General features: G+C 37.7%; 1 pseudogene; it reads right to left on the bottom strand.

Moving 5' to 3' along the window:
* Positions 1 to 11,425: 11,425 nt before the first annotated feature.
* On the bottom strand, positions 11,426 to 11,524 carry LOC132301924 (small nucleolar RNA R71; annotated as a pseudogene).
* Positions 11,525 to 24,571: the final 13,047 nt, after the last annotated feature.

The raw sequence follows: 24,571 nt of genomic DNA, 5'->3' as shown, positions 1-24,571 counted from the left end.
CCGGTGCAGAAGTCAACTTCCTTTTGAGCTCCTCAAAAGCTCGCTGACAGTGTTCATCCCACATGAACTGTACACCCTTTTTAGTTGAGTGTGTCAGTGGTCCAGCTATCTTAGAGAACCCCTGGATGAATCTCCAATAATATCCCGCCAAACCGAGGAAACTCCGAATCTCGGTAGGTGAAGTTGGCTGTCCCCACTCAACCACAGCTGAAACCTTGGTTGGATCTACTGCTATCCCCCTCTCTGACACTACGTGGGCCAGAAACTTCACTTCCCGTTGCCAAAATTCACACTTCTCGAACTTGGCATACAGCTAGTGCTCACGAAGCGTCTGCAAGACTATCCGAAGATGTCTAGCATGATCGTCCTTCGTCTGAGAATAGATCAAGATATCATCAATAAAAATAATGACAAACTGATCCAAATAAGCCCAGAAGACCCTGTTCATTAAGTCCATGAACACTGCCGGTGCATTAGTCGTCCGAAACGGCATGACACGGAACTCATAAGATCCATATCTCGTAAGAAACGTTGTCTTAGGACCATCCTGCTCCCTAACCCTCAACTGATGATACCCAGAACGCAAATCAATCTTGGAGAAGTATGTGGCTCCCCTTAACTGATCAAAAAGATCATCAATCCAGGGTAAAGGATACTTATTATGAATAGTAACCTTATTCAACTCCCTGTAATCAATACACAACCGAAGTGAACCATCATTCTTCTTTACAAATAGAACCGGTATTCCCCAAGGTGATGTACTCCTACGAATGAAACCCTGGCTGAGTAATTGCTGAATTTGATCCCTCAACTCCCTCATCTCCACTGGTGCCATCCTGTATGGTGCCCTAGCAATAGGAGTAGTGCCTGGAGCTAAGTCAATAACAAAGTCGATCTCGCGACTAGGCGGCAACCCCTGGAATCTCCTGAAATACATCCGGAAAGTCCTGTACAATCGGTATGCGATCCAATGACACAGTAACCTCCTCATCCGGTTCCTCCTTCACATGGAACAAATAGGTGCTACCGCCCCCCTTATTACGTGGCATAGCTACAACATACATATCCTGACCAGGTATGGTAAACACAATAGACCTATCAAAATAATTAACTTGGGCATAATAGTGAGATAACCAATCCATCCCAAGTATCACATCATAAGTGTGCATGTCCAGGACCAATAAATTGGCTAAAAATCTGAGTCTGCTAATATTTAGTGTCACAGACCCATCACTCTCATGTAAAATGGCTGTATCGCCCAACGATGTAGAAATACCCTAAGGTCTAGTGCATACCCTCGTCCTCATCCCAGATAAAGTAACAAAATTCCTAGCTATAAATGAGTGTGTAGCACCCGTATCAAACAAAACACGTCTATGTAAGCCATGAATAGGAAACCTACCCTCAACAGCCTGAGGTGCCTGAACATCCTGCGGCATGGGGTTATACACCCTGCCATAGTGCAACTGCTGTGGTGTCTGTCCCTGAGTTTGCAGCGGTGCCAGTAAAGCCAGATGTGTCTGTCCCTGAATCCGTGGAACCTGTAGAGCTGGCAAAAGTACTGGCGCCCTTTGTCCCTGCTGCACATACTGTCCCTGTCCCTGTCCTGCTTTAGGACACTGCCTCGAGGTATGGCCATACTCCCCACAACTGTAGTAACTACCCTGGAAAGTACCAAATGGCCTCTTCTGTCGATTAACCGGTGGCTGACTCTATCCTGCTTGTGGTCCCCTATTCGGCTGCCTCTGAATAGGTGCCCCATTCCTGTGAGCATCTGAACCACCCTTATGCTTCTTCCAAGGCTGTTGTCCCTAGAACTTGCCCTTGTCATTCTGTCGGTGACCATTGCCGTTCCCTTTTTCAGCTGACTGATTAGTAGAGTCTTTATCACCCCTCTTCTCACCACGAGCCTGTCTGATGTCCACGGTCAACTGATACTACTGTAGAGCGGCGTCTACCACCTGAGCATATGTAGTATAAGCTGGACTCCCTGTGATAGCTCGCTTAATAGACCACATCAGTCCTTTGATGAAATTATTCCGCTTCTTTTCCTCTGTATCGACCTCCTCCGGAGCAAAAAGTGATAAGCGTGTGAACTGCTGCTCATACTCCGCCACTATCATGTTCCCCTGCTGCAGATTAAAAAACTCGGTCTTCATAGCTGCCCTGATTGCATAGGGAAAATATTTCTCGTCAAAGCGAGCACTGAACTCATCATAAGTCAATGTCATCCTCTCCTCTAGGGTGGTAACTGACTCCCACCACTGTAGTGCATCCCCAACTAGCTTGAAAGTAGCAAGCATCTACTTCTGCACCTCCGTGCACTGAACTAAACGAAGATGATGCTCAATGTCCTGTTTCCACTGGTGAACTGCTTTCGCATCGGTGGAGCCTAAGAACACAGGTGGACCCCCTTTCTGAAAGAGCTTTTAGCCTTTCCCCAAGAATCCGTCTGAACCACTGGTGCTGGTACAGGTGCCTGCTGAACCTGTGGTTGGTTCCGGAGTGCAGCTGTTACCCTAGCCTCTATAGCCTGAGCAACAAGGTCATTGAGGTGTAGAGGAATCTCTTGATCTCTAACCCGACCCTGAGCCTGTTGAACTTCCTCCTGCTCCTCTTGAAACCCTGGCATTTGCTGCTCTTCCTCCATTTACAGACGTTGTAGACGCTCCTACTGTCTACGTGCCGCTCTCCTCTGTCGACTGTTCATATTCTGTCCTCTTCCTGTCTTAACCATGATGTTAATATAGAAAGATAGACATCAGTATGACTTTAAACGAACCATAAAAGAATTCAACGTATCCTAAACATAAGCTCTATTCAAAAGAAAACGTTACGCGGAAGTCTTAATACGAAACGTCCTAGAGACACTTGAACCTGGAGTGCTTTGATACCAACTGTGATACCCCTCGGATCCGAGACACGGGTTGATCAGGCCCAAGCCCAAACCCGAGGGAATTATCAAACAATTAAAGTATTTTAAAGCGAATATAGATGACAAAATTGAAATAAGAATAAATATTAAAATCTAAAAAGAATACTAATCCTCTAAACGATAATAATAATAATACTCAAATCTTCCAAAATCTCCAAGAGTACAACTTGGGAATCCAACTAGTGGACCCTTAAATAAAAACCCAACTGAACTGAAAATTGGAAATAAAATAAGCTAGAATCATTGAGAGAAGTCCTACGTAAACATAAAAATGTGCAACTGTCCTCGACAAGCACGATCAAGCTCTAAGGCTGGAACCGTCCTGCACCTGAAAAGAATAATAGAAGAATGGATCAGGACCACGAGCAAGTTCTAATCTAACTGCAATCCATACAATGACCCGATACGCAGATATACCGTAGATACCTCACAATATCTATCTAGTCCATACATATATATATATATCCATACTAAAGACATTCACTGGACTACAATAGGGGTCTTAACCAGAATAGAAGGCAACATGCGAATACGCACCCAAGGGTGGGCATAAGTACCTAAACCTAACAGGGTACACCTCAACTACTATAGCCAGCTACGCATCCACTGCATATATGTACCCTAACCAACGGTCTAAGACTCAAGCTCATCTCGTGGTACTATAAACATATATATAAAGTCCGTCCTAAACCAGGGTATGTCGTTCAAATATTTATTGAGCTGACATACAATATACAAACTAGTTAGACACTCAACTTCTTCAGTTAATATAACTGAACTACAATCCATTAATCCAGGAAGTCATCCAACTTAGTTGCAGTTGATTTGACTTAGTCACAATTAGGATTCAATATCTTTCAATCCATTCCATTAATCCATTAGGTTAGGTTTATGTGTTTTGTGCTAAACCGTCCCTAGTATGCCACCGTCCCTTACCGGTGCATACAATCCTCCGTATCCATTAAATTACAACAGGTACATAACAGTTTAGCAATTTACCATCCAAAACCAAAATCCAAAAAATTGCAGAAAAGTATTTAAACTTTCAGCAATTTAAAACCAAGAGTTAAACCATGTATTTGCAAGAAACGGTTTAAAGGTTCAACAACTAGCATCCAAAGCATGCGTAGATCACATCTAATATATCAATGACTCTATCATGCATTAAAATAAGTTTTTTAATCATATTATAGTCCAATAAATTGCTAAATTAATTTAAGCAATTTAATTCTCTCCATCCTGTAACAGCGTGCTAAGTTGTATACTAATATTCTGTTTAATCTTTTAGCACCGAGCCACAATATGCTACAAGTCTAATTTGTTAATTAAAAGACTCCATCATACATCTAAACTTTAATTTAGAATCATATTGTAGCACCTTAAATTGTCAAATTGAAATTAGGCAATTTAACTTCCTTCCAGCAGTTAACCGCACCCAAGTTGTTAATTAGCGCACTGTTAATTCTATTAATACAAAAAGGGTATTTTATGCAATCTAAGACCTTTATTACATCCTAAGTTAATTATTGAAACCTCATTAATGTTTTAAAACTGTTCAGGAACCTCAAGTGCCCAAACAGTAGCTAAAAATTACAGAACGCATCAAATTGGGAAGAGCCTGCTCTTAGAAAGTTAGAGCAGGCTCCAATTCAGCCTAGAGCCAGCTCAGGAGGACCTGGAGCCGCCTCTTACTGGGGTTGAGTGACTCTACTCCCTCTAGAGCCAGCTCTACTCATGGGGGAGCCGGCTTCTCCCCCCTCTGAGAGCTTCAGTCCGTCTTTGCTCCAGTTCAGACCTTCTGCTTCTTCTCCGGCCTATTTCTACCCTTCAGTTGGTTTCTAAAACTGATCCTAAGGGTCTTATTAATACCAAATAGCATCCCAATGTCTTGAGAACAACAATTAGAATCAATTACTGAGATTAAATTTGCTACCGAACCAAACATGTTTTAGAAATAAACTGAAACTATTTTGCAACAACAGTTCCATTCCGACCCCTCTATTCCTCTTCAATGTTGAACCTAAGGATTTTATACCATCCCAGTACATCCCCAGGGTTAATTTATAGTAGTTAAAAGCAAGTACAATAACTAAAATTACCACAGAATTAACATGTCTTCAGAAACAAAACTGAAAACAACCATGCACGAACTGTAACAGATTTGTTTTCAACATAAACAGATGATCAATATAGCATATATTAAACAAGTAAATTTTAGTTACTGATTAATTAAACCCTAGAGACTATCTAGGTGCACAGAACATAGGCCAAAGGGAAGAAGGAAGAAAAGAACTTGCCTGTAGTTTTGGTTTCAAAACTATGTCGCCGTCTTCCTAATTTCCAGCAACCACTGACCACCTTCAAACCTCCTATGGTTTTGGTTTAATCCACCACTACTCACCCTTGGTTCTCTCTGTTCTCCTCCTAAGCCTTGTTCTATTTTCTATCGTTCAGTTCTCTCATAAGTCTCTGTTACCTCTATGCCTCCAAACAGAAACTTGCGTTTTTGTTTTGTTGTTTCTTTAAACCCTAAACCACCGTAATACACCTATTTATAAACTTTGACATTAAACCCTAATCCATGTATAATTCGGCCCATAGGCAAACCTAGGTAAAACAATGTCAGCTGCCTATGAAAACTATATATGTACAACCAACCCTACAGTCACGTTAAATTAGCAAACAATTACATTTAATTAAATACTTCAAATATAATTCAGGTAATGAAAACATTAAATGCCATAAAATAATTAATTCAATTTATTTATACCATTAAACAAGTAGGGGTGTCAATTTTTACCGTCCCGTCAGGGCTCCGGCCCATCCCGCCCCGTTAATAACGGATATGGGAACACCTTTTATACCGTTGGGGCGGGCATGGATACAATTTTTGTACCCGTTGCGGGTCACGGGGTGGATAAGGGTTCAGTATACATATCCACCGTGGCCCTACCCCGCCCGCCCCGCTAAGCATATAACTATATCTATATATATAATATTAATAACTTATTTGGGATGTAAACTTGGTGTTAAATTTACTTTTATTTTGGTTATGGTGGATGTTGGAGGTTAGAACTTCTTGTGATTTGGTTGTATTAAACCCCTATTTTTTGTTAATTATGTTATCTGAATTATGCTATGTGCATGTTATTTTATATTTTTGTTGGGATTCATAATTTCATTTATGTTGTGCAATTCCCAGGCTTTCCACATTTAAATAGCAGCAACTTAAGTCCCAAAAAGTGGGAGAAAAAAATTTGTTAGAGGGGCGGGCACGGGGCACAATATTTTCCAACGAGGCGGGGCTGGACATGAAAATCCAACCCGTTTGGGTCACGGGGTGGGTATGGACTTGACAAAAATTAAATGGGGCGGGCCGGGATTTAGGAAAACCCGCTCCAAACCTGCCCCGTTGCCATCCCTATAAACAAGTAATCACATTAATTCAACAAATAAATCAAATAGTGCAATTAAATTACAAATAAATCATATAACACTAATTAATGCAATTAAACAATCAAATAATGCAAGTAAATAGAATTAATGAAATTTCAGAACTATCCTTTGTAAATTTAGGGGTATTACAGAGTATACGTATTGCAACTGTCATCTTCTGTATAGGAGTGAAACCCATACGACCGAGGGCATCAGGCTTCTGGATGAACCATTCATCCTATGCTGTAACATAGATTAAAATGTTAATAAACAACTTTCGGCGCATCCGAAATCGTCTACGAAACATATCGGGTGGAAAAGTGGGATTTTCAACAAAATAATCTTGGAATAGCCGCTGGGCTGCTTCCTCTCGATCGCGTTTAATATATCTTCTCTTATGACGTCGAAAGAATGCCTTTACCTTCTCAGGCGATAACAGTTGCATTACTGCATTCATCCTTTTTTTATGTTCTTCAAAAAAATCTTCCCCATCAGAAGATGAAAAGGAACTCAATGGAGAAATTGACTCGGACACTGGAATAGATTGTGATGATGAAGCCATTTTTTTTTCTATAATAAAGATAAAGACTCAAAGAAGAGAAAATGAATTTGAAGATGTAAAGAAATGGACTTGGTAATTGAAAAAAAAAAAGAGAATGAGTGGTTTATATAGCCATTGAGAAATAGTTGTTGAAGAAAAAACAAACAGAATATATCCGTCAGCAAAAAGATAAACATAATATAGCCGTTAGAATAAGAAAAACATAATATAGCCGTTGGGAATATAGTTGTTAGGAAAAAGACAAAAATAAAATTATGGCGCGTTCTGCAAAAAAGGGCAATTAATTGTAAGGTTTACTATTTTTTTTTTCCAGAGTTGTATTGTTTTATTTTATTTGTAGGAACCTATGTAATGCACTTTTATATATATATATATATATATAAGTAATATTATTGTTTTTTAATATATATATATATATATATATATTTCAAATCTTGTATCTAAATCGGAGCAAACAATTATAGCCGTTAGTATTACAGCTGTTGAGAAAAACAGTTGGAAAAAAAAAAATTATTTTATTATTTTAAAAATAATAATATAATAAAGTGTACAATAAAATAATGAGTGCACAACAAGAACTTAGAGCCTTCAAAATAAGTGCACAATCAATTGCTGACGTGGTTGTACATTTTACATAAAGTTGATGATGTGGCTACACACTTTATATAAAGTGTGAAATGGAAAACAAGCACAGCGCTGGGGTTGCTCTTATCGTATTACTTTGACATCTTTTGAAAATGAAAAGTTAATAATAACTTTTATATTTTAAATTTTTATAAAAATATATTTTTTGTCCAACACTATTAAAAAAAATAACCCCACTCAAAGAAAAGGCACGATGGTAATTTATAAATAATGATAATAAGGAAAGGAGTGTTATTGATCACACTCACAGGAGATCAAAATAATAAATTTGTGTAATTTAAACCTCAATGTAATTTATCATTTTTATTATATACATTTAGTTGGCTAAAATCCAATAAAAAGTGTTATAATGCAAAATAAATTGGTATGGATTTGTATGGACTCAAATTATCATATAACAAAATTTTAATTTTTTATTCCTAAAACAAATTTGGTACCTAAGCAAATGTAAGCTTTTCAAGTCAGCATTGGTAAATTCTTTTCCTTTTTAAAACGAAAGGAAATGATGAGAAAATGATATGGATCACAAATTCATTTTCCTTAATCAGAAAGTCTGGTCGGGTAAGCTTTAATAATAATTTAACGAATATCCAAATTAACAAAAGATACTTATCAAAAAAAAAAAAATTAAAAAGCATAAGTATAATAACATGTGATAGCTAATTTCTAACGATTGTAGAATTGGGGATATTGTCATTTGATGAGCGTAGAAAAGTGCGTATTTAAACCCCTTAAGCTTAAGCATTCTAGTACCTTTATCTATCTTACTTTACCATTTTAGATTGATTTCGTATTATTTCCATTTTTAGGTACTTATCCCGAAAATAAGCTAACTCAGCCAAATAAGAGCTTAATTGAAGCAATTCTGGGATTAAACAAAGAAAGGAGCAAAGTGGATAAAGAAAGAAGCAAATGAAGCCAAAGGTGAGAAGCAGCAAAGTTCGATCGATCCAACTTCAAGGTTCGATCGATCGAACACTGATCGATCTCAGCACTTCAAGATAGATCCAAGCCTTGACCCAAAGCAAAAAGTCCAAAGTTCGATCGATCCAACACCACCCTTTGATCGATCGAACACTTTTATCCTTATTCAAATAATTGATCTCATTCACAGCTGTACCAACCACTAACCACTTTTGTCCTTTTCCCAAAAATATCTCTCAAAATATCTCAGATTTGTCTTTTCCCAACAAGCGCAACCAGTTGGATCGATCCAGCCTCAGTTCGATGGATCTCAGCAAATTCGATCGATCCAAGTCTAAGGTTTGATCGATCGAACTTCCTCCAGTGCGAAAAAGTTAAAAAGGCAGCTTATTCAATCTGTCCTCTATCCAATCATTAAAGAATATTCTTTCCACAACCCTAGCTCATTTGGTGTGTCACTTGACCTACCTATAAAAGGAATATGATGCACTTTTTGAAAGGAAGATATACAAGAGACTTAGCATTTGGTAGATACAACTTTAGAGGCTATTCTTAGTGTAGAAGAAAAGAGGAGGAGGCTAGAGACACCATTGGAGTTCTTTATCAACAAGGAGTAGATTTCTTCCATAGAGTTAGCCCTTGAGGGTTGGAGCAACATCACCATGAGTGGCTAGACATCCTTTTGGGGCTAGAGTTAGGCCCAAGCATGCTTTCTATATCTTAATCTTGTGTATTATTGAGGGATTAGTGTTGTAATTGATATTTTGACACTTGGATATATATAAATCTTGTTTATTCAATGATTTATGTGGTTTAATGTTTCCAATTGATCATTTCATTCTATCCATATGTCTATGTATGCTAGAATAGATGTTCATGTGCTTGTTTCTAAATTTTGTGTTATTAATGCATGTCTATGTGTATTGATGCTATAGATTTAGAGATTGTCAAAACATAGTACTTAATGAAATACTCTTGTGATTTTCTTAATGGAACATACTTATTCCTTGATGGATTGTGCCTCTCCCCTAGTTTATTTTCATGCTAGTAGTGTAGTTGTAGTGTAGTATTAAATAGGAGGACAATCCATGCTTGTTGTTTGATGATCCAAGCTTTTAAATGCAAGTAGCATATGTCTCTAACCTTGTGTTGTATTTGGATTGTGAGCTTAATGAAAGGATTAATAACTTGTTTTGATCTATTGTGCCTTTCACATGTTGTTTAGATAATATATACTTCATTGCTTAGATATATTGTGCCTTTCACATGATGTTTAAACAATACATGCTTAACTAGTCATCCTTGCTTGTTGAATTAACCAAACACACACACACACACACACCAATATTGCAACACACCGCATTACCCCCATTAGTCACTAGTTAGAGGTGTAGAAATGCATTGCTTAGTGGTGATCTCTAAACCCTAAGACTCTTCTCTCTCTTACTTACTCTTAATTGCATTATTTTGTTATTACTTAATTCAATTTAGTTGCTCTCTAATCAACCAACCAACCAATTGTTTGATCACTCGACCTACTAGCCCTAATATCGATTCCACAACCTTTTTCGACCCTCACAATCCCTTGTTACGATCCCTACTCGCCCTAGCTATATTTATAGTGAAAGGTAGTAGTGGCTTTTATAAATGTAAAACTCTTGGCCCTCGCCTTAAATTTCACACTCTCTCAAACTTAGTGGTAGTGCAGCCCCCGACCATCAGTTTTTGGCGCCGTTGCCGGGGATTGATTGATTTGATTTGACAACATCAGAATTGTGGAATCAATTAGGATTAGTAGTCTTTTGATCATGTCTTTACTTTATTTTTTATTTTTCTTTTTGGTTACTTATTGTGTTGTTCTTACTTAACTAGGTGCATTGTTGGAAAGGAAGCAAGCAAAGGAGCATTCAAGCAAAACAAAGAAAGTAAAAAGCTAAAAATTTAAAAAAAATTGCTAAGCTAAGCTTTAAATTTGGAATTGAAGTGCTAAAGGACCTTTGTAAGACTTTCTTTACTCAATCCCTTAGTTAAATCGTCGGCTCGCGTGGAGGCTTGTTCTTAATTGTTCTTTGCATCATTGTTGTTAAAGCATGGGAGTATGAATTAAGTGTTTGTGGAAGAAGTCTAATTGTATTGTTGTGAAGGCATAATGTTTGTCATTCTTTGTGCTTGTTGTGTTTTGCATTATGCATGCATGGACGTCGTTCATTGAGACCAACTATTGTCCCTCTTGATTTGCATCTTGAATCCATCGTTAGAAATCCTAGGGGAAGAGGAAGTTCAAATAGAACCAATCTATCAATGGATGACCATAATTATGATCATGTTGAGGACCTTAGTCACATAGACCAACAAGGTATTCTTCATCCTAATGTGCACAATGAGAACATACAAGTACCATTAGGCATGCCTAGGCCATTCATTCACCAACCACCACAACAACAAGGCCAAGTTCCATATAGAATGCCAAGGCCAATGTATGCTCCACAACCTCCCATCATCAATCAAGGAATTCAAAACCAAGGTGTTCATGTTGCACCTCAAGTAGCTAATCCACCTCTTGCTTTAAGAGACCATTATGTGCCTAATGAGTATAATGCACCTACATGCATCCAATTGCCTCCATTTAGAGCACATCATTATGAAATTAAGCCACAAACCATTCAAATGCTTCCTAACTATCATGGACTTCCAAGTGAAGAACCTTACAAGCATTTGGATGAGTTTCTTGAAGTACGTTCCACCGTAAAATATACAGACATGCCGGAAGAGGTTTTAAGACTCAAACTTTTTCCATTTACCTTAAAAGACAAGGCAAAGTATTGGTTTAACAATCTTAGGCCTTTTTCAATCACTTCTTGGGCAGAAATGCAACAAGAGTTCTTGAAGAAGTACTATCCGATTTCTAAGACCAATGCCATGAGAACCTCAATTCGAGAATTTTCACATGGGGATGGAGAAACGTTTCATGAGGCATGGGAACGCTTCAATGAGTTGCTTAGGAAGTGTCCACATCATGACATGCCCAAATGGCAATTAGTTCAATATTTCTATGAGAGCTTATCGGACAACTATAAGAGTATGGTTGATGCTTCCATGGGTGGCTCATACATTGATAGGCATGAGGATGACGTGTGGTGTCTTTATGAGAGCATGAGTGAAAATTCTTTGTATAGAACATTATCATCCAAGAATGGTAGAAATTCACAAGGTAGGAAGAGTGTTAGCTTACATCAAGTCAACTATTCAAATGAAATAGCCACCGAAATAAAGTCTTTATCTCAAAGGTTTGATCAATTTTTTATTAACCAAAACTCGGCGAACCAAGTATCTTCCTTCCCTAACCATTCTCATCGTGCATCAAATGAAACATGTATGACTTGTTCTAGTGTTCTTCATTCTACTTCTCATTGTTCTCATGGACAAATGCAAAATAAACCTAATGAACAAGTCAATGTAGCTTTTGTGAACCAAGGGAATAATCCTTATGGTACTCATTATAATCCAAGTTGGAGGAAATCATCCGAATTTCTCTTGGAAAAACCAAGGAGATGGCTCAAACCATTCCCAAGGCGGTTTTCAAGGGAAGTACATTCCACCTCCACTTTAAAACCAAGGAGCCCAAGGTTATTGACCTTATCAATCACAAGGGAATCAATTTGCTAATTCTCATTTTCCCAACCAATCTTATTCCCAAGGAAATACTAGAAGTCCCGCCTTTGAAGAAAAAGTTTTGAATGCTTTGGGCACTTTAGAGGCTAACACTCAATTGCTTCATTCTCACTCTCAATCTATTGCGAAGCTAGAAACCCAAGTAGGGCAAATAGCAAGCACTCTCAATGCAAGAGAAAAGGGAAAGATGCCTATTAATGCCCCACCTAAGCAACAATGTGTTGTGGAAACCTATTCCTCATCGGAAGGCCACACCATTGAACATGTTAATACGGTGACTACCTTGAAGAGTGGTAGGATTGTGGACAATCAAGTTGAAATGTCCATTGAAGAGAGTGAACCGGTGCAACCTCAAGTTGTCACCCGTCCCGTTACACACCTCATTCCTCCTTCATTGCATATACATGATCTTGTGAATGAGAAAGTCTTGAAAAATGTGTTTGAAAAAGAAGTTTTGAAAAATGATGTTGAAAAAGTTTTGTTGAAAAATGATTTGAAAACTTCTTGTGTTGAAGAGAGTTCAAAAGAAAATTCTGAAAAAGTGTTTGAACCAAAAGTTCCATTTCTGGATGCCTTAAAAGGATCCATTTCAAAGGAAAAACAAAAAGCAAAAACCAATGAAATTATGGAAATGTTTAGGCAAGTGAAATTTAATCTTCTACTTTTGGATGCAATCAAGCAAATTCCTGCTTATGTCAAATTCTTGAAAGACTTGTGCACCCAAAAGCGGAAGAACAAGAGCCAAGCACCAAGAAAAGTGGTTTTGACCGAGCAAGTAAGCTCAATTTTGTAACATAACACTTTATCAAAGTTTAAGGACCCCTGTTCACCCATTACTTCATGCATTATTAGTGATCATATCATTAATCGGACGCTTTTTGACTTATGAGCAAGTGTTAACCTTCTTCCATACTCGGTTTATGTCAAATTGGGCCTAGGTGAACTAAAACCGACATCGGTAGTTTTATAACTTGCCAACCGATCTATCAAGAAGCCTAGGGGTATAATTGAGGATGTTTTAATTAAAATTGATAAATTCTTCTTCCCGGTTGATTTCGTTGTCATAGACACAGAACCGGTCCCCAATCCTAAGAGCCAAATTCCCATTATCCTTGGCCGTCCTTTCTTGGCAACTGCTAATGCCAACATCAATTGTAGGACGGGGATAATGAAGATCTCATTTGGCCACATGAAGGTGAAGTTGAATATCTTTAATCCAATACCCAATTTATTTGACAAATATAAAGGAGAGGTTAATGTTATAGATAAATGTCATGATCTTCAATGTCAAGGAAGTGAGCTTTTGTGTAACACCAAAACTTCCGAGGGATCATCTTCAACCTTGCATTCTCAAAATGTTGTTTCAAATTCTTGCTTTAAAAGGGCATGGAAACCCAAAGGTTGTGATTGCATAAATAAAGGATCAAAAGTTTTTTTTGAGCTTAATCCAACAAGTTCTTCAAAGAACCATTTGTTGAGTGGAGTTCAAAGCATCTATCACCCCAACAAGGAGGGGATGCTTTATAAGATCTTTGATCCGGGCTAAAAAAGCCCAATATCTTGCTAGAGACGTTAAAGACTAGCAAAAACATTTCGTAGGGTGTCAAAACCCTATTCCTCCCCCATTTCTATCTTAAATTTCATTTCTTGCGAAGTCTAGATACTTGTTTTTGGTTCATATGCATTCATTTTTGCATAGTTCGATCAATCTCAAACCTGAGTTCGATCGATCGAACTCCATTCTGCATCCAACACTTAGAAAATTTTTCGACCTGCAGAAACCTGCATCCAAATCACCTCTCTGTTCCATCGTTCGAACTTATTCTTAGATCGATCAGGAGACCTTCGATCGACCCAACTTCAAAGTTCGATCGATCTCATGATTCAACACTTAGAAAAATTTTGAGCCTACATAAACCTGCATATTTTTGCTCTCTGTCTCATTGATCGAAACATTCCAAGATCGATCTGAAGTTCTTTGATCGATCCAACTTCCAAGTTCGATCGATCTTCAAGTTCCAACACAGCCAAATTTTTGAACCATAAACCTGCATATTTTTGCCCTCTGTTTGACCAATCGAACTCTTGTTCCAATCAATCTCAGTTCTCCATTTCATTGTTTGACTTTGTTTTGATCTTTTCAAATTTTAAAAATCCAAAAATATTTTCATTTTCATTTTATTTTATTTTCATTTCATTTCATTTTATTTTATTTTTCAAAGAAGTTTTCAAAAATACAAAAATATTTTAGTTTTTAATTATTATTGTTTATTCAATTCAAAAAAAAAAACAAAAATCCAAAAATTATATTCTATTTTATTTTACTTTACAATTTTTAATTTTAATTCTAATTTTTAATTTTAGTTTTTCATTTTTTAAAAATTTCAAAAATCCAAAAATACTTTGAGGAGAGTTCATCAAAGTTCGATCGATCTCAGTTGAAGTTCAATCGATCGAACTCTGTCGGGAATGTTTTTAAAATAGACCTGGAGGGTCTCAAGATCGATCATTTAGATCGATCCAACCCTCCAAACCCTAACCCCCTTCTCTCTCTTCGTCGCCACTACGCACTCCATCTCCCTCATCTCCGGCGAGATCCAAGCTACACTCTCTCCCTCATCTCGGATTTCTCATCCAACCTTCGCATCCACTTCTCCCTTCGATTTGAGGTAAGATCCGAGCATCATGTTCATTTAAGCTTCGATCTCATCCATACATACTCTATGTGTTGAATCCAGGCCATTTTTATGATGAAATCCACCATTGATGACCTTGAAGCATGTTTGTAGATATGTGTATATATATGTGTATATATGTTGTTATATTTTTTATTTTCGAATTGATTTTGGGAGGATGGGCCATGATTGGGTGATGATTTTTGTTGATGTGTTGTGTTGATGGTCCCACGAACACATTCGTGTGGGCCCCATGCTTCCAAAGTCACAAATCTGTGACTGTTTATATTCATCGCGCAGTTCGATCGATCGAACTTGTATCTCAGATCGATCTTGAGAGATCGATCGAACTCATGTCTCAGATCGATCGAAGTTGTGAGATCGATCGAAGTTGTAAGATCGATCTCACCTATTTTCGATCAATCCAACTTTTATGATCGATCTCACTTCTTTTTCTGATCGATCGAATTTCACAGATCTCACACACACACTTCATTCTTCATATCTTATGTTCATGCTATCTCATATATGCCCAATGCCTGTGATATTCCACATTGGATGCATTTCATACTTACATTGTTTAGCATGCTACCACTTACATAGATACATGTCATATATGTTTTGTCTATCTTATCTGACATGCATGTTTTTATATTGTGCTTAAAATTTCTTATTCTGGCACTAACTCCCATTGCAAGTTTTTCTTTTTCTTTTGCAGGCCATGGTTAAGAGGAAGACCGTTGCCAACAGGCAATACGGGCCTCAGCGCCATATCAGACCACGGACAAAGGAAACAGCAGAGCCCTCTCATGCACAGGAGGAACCAACACAGGCTACCCCACCTCAGTCACCATCTCACGAGGCTGAGGCAGAGGATGTCCATATGCCATCCACCTCTGCGGCTCATCCTACATTTACACCATCACCATCTCCACCACGTGCTGGAGCTGAGCATTCACCAGTACCATCTCCACCACACCAGCCAGTTCAGGAGCGTGATAGGTCGTGCCTAGATATGTGTATATGGCAGTCGACCATGAGTCAGTGTTCGACACGGCCTTTTTCTCCAGATCAGTGCTAACCCGATTAACTTACCACAATATCATTCAGAGGGGCCTGGCAGCTATTCTTGCCCCAATCACAGAGCCAGTCTACCCGCGGCTGGTACGGTTGTTCTACCAGAACCTCCGACCATCCCCACGTACCACAGCAGAGCTGGTCACTTTTGTAGATGGCCATCAGATCACTATCATAGTGGATTCACTAACCCGCTCCTGCCACTGCCCACACCGTTGTCCTCCAGAGCTTCAGGAGACATATCCGAGACCTTCGCCACCAGGACATTCCTTCCAGATGACCTGTGGTTTATCGATTCCGTGCTCTTCCGGAATATCTACATGGCAGGGCACAAGATTCAGAGGAGGGGAGATTATTTGACAGCCCTCTATGCCTTCTACACCGAACACTGGGTATCTATTCCCGTGCTCATCTGGAGCATGATGAGGAAGCTATATTATGAGTATATTAGCAAGGAGACGCCGAGACGGGCTAAGTCTCTCCCATTCAGCCACCTCATCACCCAGATTCTTATAGACCAGCACTACCCTATTCATCCTCGGGAGCACCCCGAGAAAGGTTCCTATCACTTTCTGAAGAAGAACTGGACTAAGAGCTACAACGCCATTATTACTAAACTGAGGACCACGCGGTAGTGGCTGCAGAGGAACTAGACGCGAAGAAGGCAAAGGCAGCAACTCAGGCAGGAGCACCAGATCCCGCAGCGGATGACGCACCAGTCGATCCAACTGCTGAGCATATAGATATTAACTTAGAGCGCCCTGCAGATGACACAGAGCAGTACTCTCCAGCTGGGTCGCCCATTCACGAGCAGGAGCAGACTCAGGAGCTTTCTTCTGATTCATCTATACCTAAGGCTCCAGATCTAACCCCTGGCTTTGGAGTATCCCTGCAGACTCTTAAGGATGCTGTTGTTGCCATACGAGCTGATCTTACACAGAGCTGATTTTGCTGCCTTCCGCACGGATGTCGTGACTATGTTCCGAGATATATCCAGAGATATCCGCAGAGCCCGACCTGCCCGTCCTAACTCATCCTCCTAAGTTCCCAATTCCTTCTATCTCATGATCCCTCTCTACTATTGATACTTTATCTTTGTCACTGTACGGTACTATTATTTTTGCAGCCGGTCTGTCGGCTTTGATATTTCTGTTGTACCTGCACTTTATCTGTTTTATATATATCTATTTTTGCTATGGATGTCATATATTATATTCTCATATCTGTATGTTTGACTCCATCAGGTGCATCATAGTGATTTCAGTGAGAGAGTGCTACCCGATTTTCAGGACCACCCTTATACCTCTCTCATCTCTTTATCTATTTATCCCATTTACACTTGCATGTCCACTATGCACTAATTATCCCATTTTGTTATCTGATGAGTTTATCCAAGTGCCAATTTTCAGGACCACAGTTCATCCCAAGTTTTGGGGGGGGGGGGGGATGCCACCCACTTTGGATACTTCAGTCCCGATCATTCTTACTTAGTTGCACTAGTATACTCTTTCCCTTGTTCTCTTGCACATTGAGAACATTGTGCCATTTAAGTTTGGAGGGAATGGTGCTTTGCAATGTTAGTTTTAAATTTAAAATTTTGAGCGTGACTTGTGTAATTGAAGGATATTTTTAAGATTGGCCCATATCTAGCGATGATTTTGATCTTTTGAGGACTATATTGCTTAAAATTTAAAGATTGCTTGACTTGAGAGTCCAATACTCCTTGTATGCCTTATGAAAGCCATTTAGGAGTAAATTTTTCGAAAGATTGATATCTTACTTGCACTTGTGGTCCACATCATCTTAATTTTGTGATTGTTTTGAGATTCACTCTAGTATTCTACACTAGCACAAGCGCACACTAGCATTCATTTGTGGGGTACATGCTTTGTTGATTATTGAATTGGTTATATCCCAATTGAGCTAGTAGTGCATTGAAAGCTTTCATTCTTGATAAAGGTGAATAACAACCCCTTTTCACTAAGTAACCGGGATTCTAGCCTCATCAAGCACTGAACTTCTCGTGCCGAAAGGTGGAAGGCCCAAACTCTAGGTTAATAATTGAATATAAAAAATAAAAAATAAAAAGAAAAGAAAAGTTGCAAAAGCAATAAAAAAAAAGTGAGAACTTCTCCCAAAAGGTGAGAAGTGGGAAATGATTAGATGGTTGTTGTCTTGATTTGTAACCTAGTTGATTTGAGCTTGTAAGTCCGTAGGTGTATTTGAATGCCTAATGCCTTAAAGCCGTCTGGTTTTGGAGTCATTGACCTAACGCTCGACCTCATGGATCGCTAGAAAGCTTAATAGATCAATACATTGCACCATGCTTCCATCTTTGATCATAAAAAAATAATAATAAAAAAAATAAAATCGAGTGAAAAGAATAAGCGCACCTAGAACAATAAAGCTTTAATAAAAAGTTCACTTTTTGTCTTGATGATCGGTACTAGATTTGTGTGCTAGTTTGAGGGTAAGGGTGTGATCACTTCTTTAGTTGGCTTAGATAGCAACACATTTGATGCCGGTCCACTCAAAAAGGATTCTAGAGTTGTTTTGATTTGCATGATCATTTTCTTGATGTGTGGAGGACCATACTTGCTTGCTTGATGTTGAGATTTTGGAAGATCGCTTGGAAAGGGTTGAAAAATTGCATACTTGAGGTAGTTTTCTCCCAAGGCTTGTTTGCAATATTGGTGCCTCTTTTGAAAGAATGAGCTTAATGTTTGTGGGTACCATTTCTGGAAACCCTCACGAGACTTCACTCGTCCACTAGGGGTAACCTAGGGGTTTAAAAGGCCTGTTGCATGTGCTAAGTGCAATCGTGTTCCCTACGAAAGTGGCGTTATCCATTTATTGTTTTCTAGATTCATACTTGTATAGTTGTTCATTTCATTCCTTTACTTCGTAGTTCATTGCTAGAGACTAGCAATATTTAAGTTTGGGGGTGTGATGAGCGTTGAAAAGTGCATATTTAAACCCCTTAAGCTGAAGCATTCTAGTACCTTTATCTATCTTACTTTACCGTTTTAGATTGATTTCGTATTATTTCCATTTTCAGGCACTTATCCCGAAAATAAGCTAACTCAGCCAAATAAGAGCTTAATTGAAGCAATTCTGGGATTAAACAAAGAAAGGAGCAAAGTGGATAAAGAAAGAAGCAAATGAAGCCAAAGGTGCGAAGCAGCAAAGTTCGATCGATCCAACTTCAAGGTTCGATCGATCGAACACTGATCGATCTCAGCACTTCAAAATAGATCCAAGCCTTGACCCAAAGCAAAAAGTCCAAAGTTCGATCGATCGAATACTTTTGTCCTTATTCAAATGATTGATCTCATCCACAGTTGTACCACCCACTAACCACTTTTGTCCTTTTCCCAAAAATATCTCTCAAAATATCTCAAATTTGTCTTTTCCCAAAAAGCTCAACCAATTGGATCGATCCAGCCTCAGTTCGATGGATCTCAACAAGTTCGATCGATCCAAGTCCAAGGTTCGATCGATCGAACTTCCTCCAATGCGAAAAAGTTAAAAAGCCAGCTTATTCAATCCATCCTCTATCCAATCATTAGAGAATATTCTTTTCACGACCCTAGCTTATTTGGTGTGTCACTTGACCTACCTATAAAACGAATATGATGCACTTTTTGAAAGGAAGATATACAAGAGACTTAGCATTTAGTAGATACAACTTTAGAGGCTATTCTTAGTGTAGAAGAAAAAAGGAGGAGGCTAGAGACACCATTGGAGTTCTTCATCAACAAGGAGCAGATTTCTTCCATGGAGTTAGCCCTTGAGGGTTGGAGCAACATCACCATGAGTGGCTAGACATTCTCTTGGGGCTAGAGTTAGCCCCAAGCATGCTTTCTATATCTTAATCTTGTGTATTATTGAGGGATTAGTGTTGTAATTGATGTTTTGACACTTGTATATATATAGATCTTATTTATTCAATGATTTATGTGGTTTAATCCAATTGATCATTTTATTCTATCCATATGTCTATGTATGCTAGAATAGATGTTCATGTGCTTGTCTCTAAATTTTGTGTTATTAATCCATGTCTATGTGTATTGATGCTATAGATTTAGAGATTGTCAAAACATAGTGCTTAATGGAATGCTCTTGTAATTTTCTTGATGGTTCATACTAGTAGTGTAGATATAGTGTAGTTGTAGTGTAGTGCTAAATGGGAGGACAATCCATGCTTGTTTTTTGATGATCCAAGCTTTTGAATGCAAGTAGCATATGTCTCTAACCTTGTGTTGTATTTGGATTGTGAGCTTAATGAAAGAATTAATGACTTGTTTTGATCTATTGTGCCTTTCACATGTTGTTTAGACAATATATGCTTCATTGCTTAGATATATTGTGTCTTTCACATGATGTTTAGACAATACATGCTTAACTAGTCATCCTTGCTTGTTGAATCAACCAAACACACACACAAACCAATATTGCAACACACCGCATTACCCTCATTAGTCACTAGTTAGAGGTGTAGAAATGCATTGCTTGGTGGTGATCTCTAAACCCCAAGACTCTTCTCTCTCTTACTTACTCTTAATTGCATTCTTTTGTTATTACTTAATTCAATTTAGTTGCTCTCTAATCAACCAACCAACCAACCAATTGTTTGATCACTCGACCAAATAGCCCTAATAGCGATTCCACAACCTTGTTCGACCCTCACAATCCCTTGGGACGATCCCTACTCGCCCTAGCTATATTTATAGTGAAAGGTAGTAGTGGCTTTTATAAATATAAAACTCTTGGCCCTCGCCTTAAATTTCACACTCTCTCAAACTTGGCGATAGTGCGGCCCCCGACCATCATCGTTGATTCTCTACACTTTGTGCAAAAATAAAAAAAAATATGCAAAGACTAAACTAAAAATGATATAGTGATAAGCAGGGTCGAACCACTCTCAAATTAGATTCCGAACATAGATTCAAAACATCAATTAAAAGGGATAAAGAAAGAATTTCAAAACAATTTGATGATTTTTGAATAATGAAACTAAAAACTAAATAAATAAATAAATAAGACTACATAATTTCTAATCAAATAATAGGAAAAATCTCAAGAGAAAGAATCCACCACCATGGCTCAATATAAATAAATTTATATATATATATATATATATATATATATATATATATATATATGTAAAGTTTCCTTTGATAAACAAATCACTTCACTAGTCCAATTACAACTTGAAAAGATGAAGGAAAATTATAACATGAAATAACGCTTGCTTATATATGAGAAAATATATTTCTACTTAATCTGGTATATCTTTGGTAAATATAAGTAGGCATCCTCCGAATTACCATTAATTGGCAAACACGAAGAATCTTCAGTAAAATAATATTCTAAAGAGAGAAACTTACACAACATGAAGGATATAACTGTTTATATTTCAATTATGGTGGCTTCATCACTCCCTTGAGAATGAGTGTTTAAGCTAGCATACTAACAAGAAAATAAAACAATAAAATAAAAATGCTCTTCATAAAAATAAAATTATAAGAAAGAAATTCAAGATAAAAATTTTCTAACTTTTATTATTTTCTCTCATTTACAATGTACATCAAACCTCCTCTACATATGTCCCTTTTTATAGAGTTTAGAATGGAACGATTAGGAGGGGAAAGTTCTAATTACAGAAGTGAAAATAAAATAAAATAAAAATATATAAAAACTTCCTAAAATCTTGCTACTTTCCAATTTGGAATTATATGCTTTCTAATTTGGTTTGGTATCTTTGACTTTTTATGCTTTCCAATTTGGCTTGATCTTTGCTAATTTGATGGAAAAGCCAATTTTGAATTTGACTTTGACTAATCGTGTAATCTTACATTTTTACTATTTTTGTCTCTTTTCTTCTCATTTATAAATCAGCCCCTATAAAACATGAAAAGCAAAGATACACATATTTATTTAATAGAAAATACTAATTAATATTTTGTTATTGAGTATAAAATAGCAAGTTTGTGCACTTATCAATTTCATTCTTTTTTTTTTCTTTTTTGTGACAAAATTTGATATTCACTATTCAAAAAACAAAAAATAACAAAGGGATCAAAATGTATGAAAAACCTAAGATATTCACTATTAGTGTTGCTGCATAACCACCACCACAAAGTTCTACAATGACTCAATGCGAATCTCCGGCCGAATCGGCTAGTCTTCAGCTCCTCAATCAAAGCAACAGTGTAATTATAAGATGACCCACCTTCTTCCACTGCTCTCCTCACCTTCTCCGTCAACTCCTTCGCCTGACGCCTCATCTCCGGCTTCTCACCGCCTCCGTAATAGCATGATCCTCTTTGGATGAGATCATGGGATTGATTCGGGGTGGATTCGTAGCATAAGCATTGATTGCATTGTTGGTTTTGTAGTGGACTTGTGTGTGTGAATGTGGTTAAGTTGATACACATATATTGTTGCTAATGCCATGTATTGTTGATTCCGTTATTTCACCCGTAATAGCATGATCCTCTTACCTTGATCTCCCTTTTCTATATTTGTTCATTCACCGAGCTTTAAAAGTCATGCTTTAGGTATACTCTACTGAGCAGTGGTGTTCACCCCTTTACTTTAAACATTTTCAAGATTTGGAAGCGAGATGGAGGATGGGGCATTCTTACGAGCTTAGACGTAGGCATGGAATTTATTAGGGATATTCAAATAAACTGTGAATCCGCTAAACAAATCTGTGCAATTCGGTTTGGTTTTCTAGTGTCGTGGTTCGGTGATGGATTGAAAAATTAGTAATCTGAAGTGACCAGATCGGTTAACGGATTAGGTGCTGAAAAAATCGAACCGATCCGTAGCCAATCTGTATAACTAATATACATATATTATATAACATATATAGTATACAGTATATACATAATATATTTTTGATATTTTTTATTTCTTTAATTATTAAGTTTTCAAAAGTTTTATTGTTTTATGAACCCAAGATGCTTTACTACTTTGTGGCTCAGTGTCTTACACTTTTTAGTTTTTATATTCCTTTCATTGGGTTCTGTCAAGCCCAATTCGTGGGAACCGAACCGAACCAATCTGTTATTTCTAGGATCGATTTGGTTCGGTTTAGGAGTCCCCACGGATTGGTTCAGTTTCAGATTTAACCAATCCGTGAGGACATGATTGGTTTGAATTTTATCCAAAACCGAATCGATTCGATCCGTGATCAACCCTAGAATTTATTTTGGTCATTTTTTGTAACCACGACTACTTTTGTAACGTGTGGCATGAATTTGTATTATTTAGATGTCATTTCAAGGGGAATGTAAATATTGTTTTATCAATGTATATTACCAAGCATGTTATTGTTTTGATTATAAATGGACATGAATGTCTTGAATGATTTCAAGAATGCATGAAAAGGAGAGTCATGCTTGTCCACATATGTGGTATATTTATTTTCATGTTATGTTCCATCATTTTGATGCTTAAAATTTTAGTTCTGAGACCTTAGGATGCATAGTATGGTTTAGAAATGCACAAAGGCAATTCCAGTGAGGTTTTTCTGCAAATTTCAATTCAGGCTTACTCCCAGGATGAAGTCGACTCATTCCATCTGGAGTCCATTTTTTTGGAAAAACTTGCTCTCGGTCCAAAGAAGTCAAATTCGTTGACAACTAAGTCGGCTCAATTGACACCTGAGTCGGCTTAGTTGGTTAAGAAGCCGACTTAGTTGGCAACTAAGCCGACTCATTCATACTACTCGCTAGATTTGATGTTATATTTTCAAATGACCATATCTCACCCATTTTAACTCCAAATTGGGTCAAATTTGAGTCCAATTTCAAGATTTTTGAGTCAGCTTTCCAATGACACTAACCTCATCCCAAAACTCCAACTATAGAAGAAGTTATAACCATTTTAGTGAGGACTACTCTGAGAGCCTTGCGAACCATGAAGGCCATTTGTGTGAAAGCGTTGTTCTTATGTCTAGAGCCATGCGGTATGGGTTCAAAAGACCACTTGGACTTATTTTGATCTTTTATGACTCACTTTGAGTCTTCTCATTCATTTCTTTACCTTAGAATTGACCATTCTACCCTTGGGTGATTATAGGTTCAGTTAGTGTTTCGGACCCTCGGGTTTGGGTCGTTACATAAGGAGTACAATATTATTTTATATATTTATCCTATTAGTTGATCTAATTTTATTTTTGTATTTTATTTTACCATACTCTTATGTCCACCAGAAACAAATTTCTGGCACCGTCCTTGCCAAGGGTTCATCACTTTGTTGGCATTATGACTTATGAATAGGATTGCAAATGAACTGAGCGATTCGGGCTCAACTTGTTCATATGTGAGCTCAACTTAGGCTTAGTTCTGGATTATGATAAATTGAAAAGGTTAAAGTCGGGTTCGGCTCGTCATTATTTTAAAAAGCTCATACTTGGCTCTTTTAATAACAAAAGTCATTCGAACTTTATTTGAACTTATATTTGTTTTGGCTTGTTCATCAACTTGTACAAGCTTTTTATATCCGTGAATGCCCATGTTTATAAACATGTTCATGTGTTTATAGTTATGAACACATTCGATTTTACAAGAGTTGAGCCTAACAAATGTTCGATGACAGCTCGTTTACTAAACGAGCTTAAAAATCAATTTTGAG

The sequence above is a fragment of the Cornus florida genome, unplaced genomic scaffold, assembly GCF_030987335.1.
Source record: "Cornus florida cultivar Cherokee Brave unplaced genomic scaffold, ASM3098733v1 CherokeeBrave_3.0.0_Hap2_Chr03, whole genome shotgun sequence".
Taxonomy (NCBI): Eukaryota; Viridiplantae; Streptophyta; class Magnoliopsida; order Cornales; family Cornaceae; genus Cornus; species Cornus florida.
The sequence above is the reverse complement of the archived record's forward strand: the minus strand, read 5'-3'. Positions and strand labels throughout refer to the sequence as shown.